This window comes from Lynx canadensis, chromosome D1, assembly GCF_007474595.2.
Source record: "Lynx canadensis isolate LIC74 chromosome D1, mLynCan4.pri.v2, whole genome shotgun sequence".
Lineage (NCBI taxonomy): Eukaryota > Metazoa > Chordata > Mammalia > Carnivora > Felidae > Lynx > Lynx canadensis.
The window spans coordinates 43,365,842-43,373,877 of record NC_044312.2 but is presented as its reverse complement, the minus strand read 5'-3'; the positions used below and the strand labels follow the sequence as shown (position 1 = coordinate 43,373,877).

General features: G+C 36.8%; 1 pseudogene; it reads right to left on the bottom strand.

Moving 5' to 3' along the window:
- Positions 1 to 4,798: 4,798 nt before the first annotated feature.
- Positions 4,799 to 6,751, bottom strand: LOC118517870 (annotated as a pseudogene).
- Positions 6,752 to 8,036: the final 1,285 nt, after the last annotated feature.

Sequence of the window (8,036 nt, the reverse complement as noted above, 5' to 3'; positions counted from 1 at the left end):
AAGGTGTTCACAGGACCAAGCTACCTCTGAAACCTATAGGGAACAATTATTGGTTGCATCCTCCTACCTTCTGCTGTTGGCTGGCAATCTTTGGCATTCCTGGTGTGTAGATCCTTGCCTCAATCCTTGGTCTTCACATGGCTGACCTCCCCCTGTGCATGCTTGTCCCTGTATCACATTTTACCTTTTTGTAAGGCCAGTATAATGTGGGGTGAGGACTTACCCTAATGACCTCTCTTTAACTTGATTTTCTCTGTAGAGACCCTATTTCCAAACGATCACATTCTGAGGTACTGAGGAATGGGATTTCAACATTTCTTCTTTAGAGGAGACACTTCAACCCAGAACAACCCGGCACCCAGGTGTCCCCATTGTTAGTGTCTTACATTGGCATGGTGCACGTGTCAAAACTAAGAAAAAACTGACGCTAGTACATTACTATCAGTAATACTCCAGGCTTTATTTAGCTTTCATCAGTTTCGCCATTAATATGCTTTATTTATTTTAGGATCCAATCCAGAGTACCATACCAAATTGAGATGTTAAGTCTCTCTATTGTCTTCTGAACTGTGGCATTTACTCAGTTTTTCCTTGTTTTGTTTTTTGTTTTGTTTTGCTTTTAAGTTTATTTATTTATTTTGAGGGGGCAGGGAGAGAGAATCCCAAGCAGCCTCTGTGCCATCAACATAGAGCCAACACAGGGCTCAATCTCACTAACCTTGAGATTATAAACTGAGCCAAATCAAGAGTCAGATGCTTAACTCACTCAGTCCCATCTTTCCTTGTTTTTAATGATCTTGACAATTTTGAGGTATGATGGCCAGGTGTACTATAAGAGTGTCCTCACATTGGGGTTTGTCTGAGTTTTTATTTCATGATTAGGCTGTGGTTATGGGTTTGGGGAAAGAATACCACAGAGTTTAAGTTCCTTTTCATCTCATCATATAATGCTCTATATGATATCAACAGGCTTTTATCATTGACGGGTTAACTTTCATCACTTGGTGAAGGTAATTTTTACTTACTGTAGAGTTAGTTTTTCTCTTCCCCTACTCTATTCTTTGTAAGTAAATCACAGAGGGGAGGAAGGGAGGAAGGGAGGAGAGGAGGAGGAGAGGGAGAACTGCCAAATTGTCTTCCAAAGTAACTGGTACTGTTCATTCTCAACAGCACTAAATGGGAGTTCCTGTCACTTTGCATTGTCACCAGCATTTGGTGTTATCAGTTTTATTTTATTTTATTTTAGCCATTGTACTAGATACATAGTAATATGTAATTATGGTTTTAATTCCAATGTCTCTGATTATTACTGATTCAGAATATTTACATATGCTTATGTGCCATCCAGATATCTGCTTTGGTGAAATGTTTGTATCTTTTGCCCATTTTAAAAATTGGGTTAGTTACTTTCTTATTTTTGAGCTTTAAATGTTTTTTGTGTGTATCTCCCGAATACAAATATTTTATCAGTTGTTTGCAAATATTTTCTCACAGGATGTGTCTTGGTTTATATTCTTACAATGATATCTTTCAGAAAGCAAAAGTTCTTATTTTGTATAAAGTCAGATTTAACAATTTCCTTTCATGAAGTGAGCTTTTTTTTTTTTTTTAAAGAGAGGTGACTTTATTTATTTATTTGTACATGTTTGTTTATTTTGAGAGAGAAAGAGCATGAGCAGGGGAAGGACAGAGGGAGACAGAGAATCCCAAAGCAGCCTCCACACTGTCAGTGCGGAGTCCAACACAGGGCTCAGTCCCACAAACTGAACGCAGAGATCATGACCTGAGCCAGAATCAAGAGTCAGGCGTTTAACCGACTGAGCCACCCAGGTGCCCCAGAGCTTTCGGTGTTTTATCTAAAGTTGTTCTTTCTCCATTGAAGTGCCTTTATACTTTTGTGACAAATCAGCTGACCCTCCTGGGCAGGTCTCTGTTCCACCTTCTCTCTGGTTCTGATGATCCCTATGCCTAACTTTTTGTCAATACCACATTGTTATTGTCCTTGTCCTGACTACTGAGCAATTCTAGTGCTTCTTGAAATCTAATCATGTATTTGGATATTTTTATTTTTAAGATTGTTTCAAGCTATTCTATTGCTTTGGTGTACTATAATACACTTGATTTTTAAAAACTATTAAAATAAATTTTTCAATAATATACTTTAGAGCCAGCTTATTTATAACTACAAAAAATTTTCTAGGATTTTGTTAAAGCTTACACTGAATTTATAGATCAAATTGAGAGAATTGTCATAACTGTATAGGTTGTCCATTCTATGAACATAGTTTATTTTTCCATTTATTTGGATCTTATTCCTTTCATCATTGCTTTATAGATTTCACTGTACTTATCTGCATATGTTTTAAGTTTATACCTAGTTAATATATTTTCTTAAAAGTTAACAATTTTGTTTTTCTCTGACTTATTTCTCTTAGCATAATACTCTCTAGCTCCATCCATGCTGTTGCAAATGATGATTTCATTCTTTTTTAGTGCTTGAGTAATATTCCGTTTTGTGTGTGTGTGTGTGTGTGTGTGTGTGTGTGTGTGTGTATACATATATATGTATACACACCACATTTTCTTTATCTGTTCATCAGTCAATGGACTTTTGGGCTCTTTTCATAACTTGACTATTGTTGACAATGCTGCTATAAATATCAGGGTGAATTTATCCTTTCAAATCTGTAGTTTTGTATCTTTTGAGTAAATACCTAGTAGTGCAATTGCTGGATCATAAGGTAGTTCTATTTTTAACTTTTTGAGGAACCTCTATACTGTTTTCTGAAGTGGCTGCACCAGTTGGCATTCCCACCAACAGTGCAAGAGGGTTCCCCTTTCCCCACATCCTCACCAACACTTACTGTTTCTTGCGTTTTTAATTTTAGCTATTCTTGGGGCGCCTGGGTGGCTCAGTTGGTTAAGTGTCCGACTTCGGCTCAGGTCATGATCTCGCCGTTCATGAGTTCAAGCCCCGTGATGGGCTCTTTGCTGACAGCTCAGAACCTGGAGCCTGTTTCAGATTCTGTGTCTCCCTCTCTCTCTCTGACCCTCCCCTGTTCATGCTCTGTCTCTCTCTGTCTCAAAAATAAATAAAATTTAAAAAAAATTAAAAAAATGTTTAAAAAATCTTAGCTATTCTGACAGGTGTGAGGTGACATCTCATTGTAGTTTTGATTTGCATTTCCCTGATGATGAGTGATGTTGAGCATTTTTTCATGTGTCTGTTGGCCATCTGTATGGCTTCTTTGGGAAAATGTCTATTCATCATTCAGATGTCTTTTGCCCATTTTTTAATTCTTTGTGTTTTTGTTTTGTTTTGTTTTTTGGTTGTTGAGTTGTATAAGTTCTTTATATATTTTGGATACTAATCCTTTATCAGATATGTCATTTCCAAATATCTTGTCCCATTCCGTAGGTTGCCGTTTAGTTTTGTTGATTGTTTCCTTTGCTGTGCAGAAGCTTGTTATTTTGATGAAGTCCCAATAGTTTATTTTTTCTTTTGTTTTCCTTGCCTGAGGAGGCATATCTTGTAAGAACTTGTTGCAGCCGATGTCAAAGAGGTTACTTCCTGTGTTATCCTCTAGGATTTTAATGGTTTCATGTCTCACATTCAGGTCTTTAATTCATTTTGAATATATTTTTGTGTATGGTGTATAGCATATGATTTCACTCATGTAGGATTTAAGAAACAAAACAAAGGAGCATAGGGGGGAAAAAAGAGAGAGACAGACAGACAGAGAGGCAAACCAGAAAACAGACTCTTAATTATAGAGAACAAACTGATGGTTATCAGAGGGGAGGTGTTTGGGAGATACATTAAATAGGTGATGGTGATTAAGGATTGCACTTATTTCAATGACCACTGAGTATTTTATAGAAGTGTTGAATCACTAAATTGTACATCTGAAACCAATACTACATTGTATGTTAACTAACTGGAAAAAACGTTAATTTTATTGGGACATATTTGACATACAATAACCTATAAATACTAAAAATGTGCAATTTGAAGTTTTTCAAACAACTGATATGAATTTGCAAACAACTGATAACAACTGATATGAAACCTTCACCAAAATCACGGTAATGAATCTGTCCATCCATCATCTGTGAAAGTTTCTTTTGCCCCTTGTTTTTGTTTTTGAGTTTTGACTTTGGTAACAACTCTTAACATGAGATGTACCATTTTAACACATTTTAAGTATTGGTAATGATCTCTAGAATTTATGTGTCAAGTTAATTCACTTTTTGAAGCTTTTATAAATGAGGGCTTTTAACATTTTTCAAATACAAATTTTGAAGCTATAAATGGATTGTTAAAAAAATTTTCATATACAACTTTTTCACTGCAAATATGTAGGAATCAAGATGACTTTTATATATTGACCTTTTATCCTGCCACCTTGCCTAACTCACTTATGAGTTCCAGGATATTTTTAGTAAAGTCTTTGGGATTTCCTACACTCATAATCATGTCACCTGTGAACACATACATTTTATTTTTTCCTTCCCAATGTTTTTCTTTTTTTCCCCCTCCAATCAGATTTATTGGACATAACAAAATTCTACATACAAAGTGACCTGGACCTGCTATTTCAAAACATGGTCCTTTCTTAAATATTTTGATAAATCCATCTATTGAGTGTTTCTATTCATTTCTCTAAAATGAATAGAAAATACTCAATGCAGATAATATACATGACCCGCCTACTGGAACTTTAATAGTTCTACAAGATAATTAATGTAGGTAAGATGCCGTCCCTATGACAAACTGTTGGAGAACTGACAGGAGATGTTAAGAGGCCATTTCACACACTGCCACTGTGATGCTGTCATGTTTCTGAATTGTAGTTCTCCCATTATCTGATTCCAGAGACACACCACAGGAATGTGGGGTATGAGGTTACCTTGCTGATTGCTAGGCTAGAACAGATATGACTCTAGCATGTGCATCTGATAGGGTCCCACAGAAGCCCAGATTAAGTCCTTGTGAATCTGTGCTCCAACAATGGAAGAGTTCTTCACTATGTCCTCCAAGTGCTGTGCCAAGTATGCTCCTCCATCCTGCCCACTGTCCCCTGGTCCAGGATCCCACAAGGTGTCCAATGTTTGTCATTTTGTTTTTTCTTGTTTTGCTGCACTACCTAGGACTTCCAGTATAATGTTGAATAGAAATTGTGAGAGAAGACATCTACTATCATCCTAAAATTAGGAGAGAAGAATTTGGATTCTCATTACTAAGAATGTTGTCAACTTGAGATTTTTCATAGAAACACTTCACTGAGTTAAGGAAGGTCCTTTCTGTTCCTAGGTTACTGGAACTTATTATCATGAATGGATGTTGTATTTTGTTGGATGCTTTTTCTGCTTCTATTAATATGTTTTTCCTTCTTTAGCAAATTAATAAGGTAATTTACATGGATTATATTTGAAATGTTGAAGTAACCTCATGTTTTCTTGAATAAAGAAATTTCAACATGCTATATTATCTTTTTAAATATTGTTGGATTTGTTTTGAAATGTTTTGTTGAGGATTTTTGCCTTTATGTTCAAGGGGGATATAAGAATTTAGTTTTCTTTTGTTAAGTTTTTGTTTGATTTTTGGATTCAATTATTTTCTCAGTTGTCTTTCTGTTTTCAACTTCACTCCTTTCTGCTGTAATTTTATTTGTTCCTTTCTGTTTACTGTATGTATAACTTTTTCTCCCTCTAGTATCTTTTTTTTAATGTTTGTTTGTTTGTTTTGAGAGAGAAAAGGGGAGAGTGAATAGGGGAGGGGGGACAGAGAGAGATCCCAGTCAGGTTCCACTGCAGAGCCTGATTCAGGGCTATATCTCATGACCATGAGATTCGTGACCTGAGCCAAAATCAGGAGTCAGATGTTTAAATGACTGAGCCACTCATGTACTGCTAAAGAACTTCTTTTAACATTTTTCATGAGGTGGGGTTCCTGGTCCTATATCCTCTCAATTTCTTTTTATTCTTTCCATTGTATTTTAACCTGAGAAATTCTTTACTTCTCCTTTACTTTTAAAGAATCTTTCTAGGTCAGTGTTTATTTTCTCTCATGCTTTAAATATTTCATTCTACTCTTTTCTTGCCTACGTGGCTCCTGATGAAAAGGCAAATGGATTTCTTATCTTTGATTTTCTGTCAGCAAGGCATTTTTTCCTCTGACTTCCTTCAAGATTTTTTCTATTTGATTTTTTAAAGTTTAAATATTATAATTTTAGTATTTATTCCACTTGGTGTTCTCTGAGTTTCCTGATGTGTGGTTTTGTGTCTAACATTTCTTTGGGGAAATTCTCCATCAGTATTCAAATATTGTTTGTTTCTTTCTTCTCCTTCTGGTATTCCCATTACATGTATATTATGCCTTTTGTACTTGTCCTACAGTTATTTGCTATTCTAAGGGTGTTTTTTTTTTTCCTTTTTTTCCTTGTTTTTTAATTTTGATATTTCTATGGAGATATCCTCAAGCTCCAATTCCTCAGCCATACCTAGTTTACTACGGAGCCCATCAAAGTCATTCTTAATTTGTTACTATATTTTTTTGGCTTCAGAATTTTTAGAAATACTTTCTTAGTATTTTCATCCCCCTGCTTCATTATGTGTCTGTTCTTGTATGTTGTCTACTGTTTCCATTAAACTCTTAGCATATTAATCATAGGTTTTAGAATTTAATTTTGTAATCTGATATTTCCACCATTCTTGCCATACGGGACTCTGATTCCAATGCTTCTTCCATCTCTTCAAGCTGTTTTATGCTAGTTTGTTAGTTGTAGTTTCTTGATGAAAAGCAAACTTGATACACTGGACACAAGGGATTGCAGTAAATAGGCCTTCAGTAATGTGGTAGTAAGGGGGTGGGTGAAGAAGATGGATTCTGTAGTGCTATGATTAGGTCTGTCTTTTAGTGATCCTGTGTCCCTGGTCCCTGTGTCCCTGTGACCTGGAGGTCAGCAGTGCTTCTCAGTCCCCCACCTCTTGGATTTAACACAACAGTGTCTAGAGGGGCTGGAGTTAGGTAGTCCCTTTCCCAGGGAAGTTGGCTCTGGTTAAATAGTTTCTCCTTTTTAAGGAGGACAATCCTTTTTAAGGACAATCCTCTTTAAGAAGAACAGAATGCTCTGACATATTTCAAAATGATTAGTTTTCCCCTCCTCCTGCCAGAGCAGCAGCGATTTTTCCCCCCAATATTCACTGTGAGGACCTGGTAAAGTTCCTACAGGTGAAACTCATAAAACTGTGGGTCCTTCCTATGAGTGAGTCCCCCTGGAGTTTTTAACTCTCAGACTTGTCCACACTGAGCCTCCAGCCATTCATCAACTACAGTACAGGTTTCCTACCCCAGCACCATGTCCGATGGACAATTCTGCTATGGTAAATTGAGACTCTCTGTATCTACCTATGCAACCCTCTCCAATTGGGGGAGCAGCACTTTGCCCTCTGACCTCAGGGAAATTCTTTGATGAATTTAAGAGTTGTTGATATTTCAGTTTTTCAGATTTTTATTTGTTAGGACACAGTGTGATTTCTGAACTTCTCACATGTTGCACCAGAAACTGGAAGTCTATGCCTCTACTTTTCAAGTTTCATTTTATTTCTTCAAGTGACTCACTCATTATTTATACCTCTATTTTCATTATTTTTAGTGTCTTACAGTTTAAAATACAGGCATACCTCATTTTATAGCGCTACACAAATACAGAGATTTTTTACAAATTGAAGGTTTGTGGCAACACTTTGTCGAGCAAGTCTATCGGCACCATTTTTTAACGTTTATTTATTTTTGAGACAGAGAGAGACAGAGCATGAACGGGGGAGGGTCAGTGAGAGGGAGACACAGAATCTGAAACAGGCTCCAGGCTCTGAGCTGTCAGCACAGAGCCCGACGCGGGGCTCGAACTCACGGACCGCGAGATCATGACCTGAGCCGAAGTCGGCCGCTTAACCGACTGAGCCACCCAGGCGCCTCTCGGCACCATTTTTCCAGTAGCATCTTCTCACCTCATGTCTCTATCACATTTTAG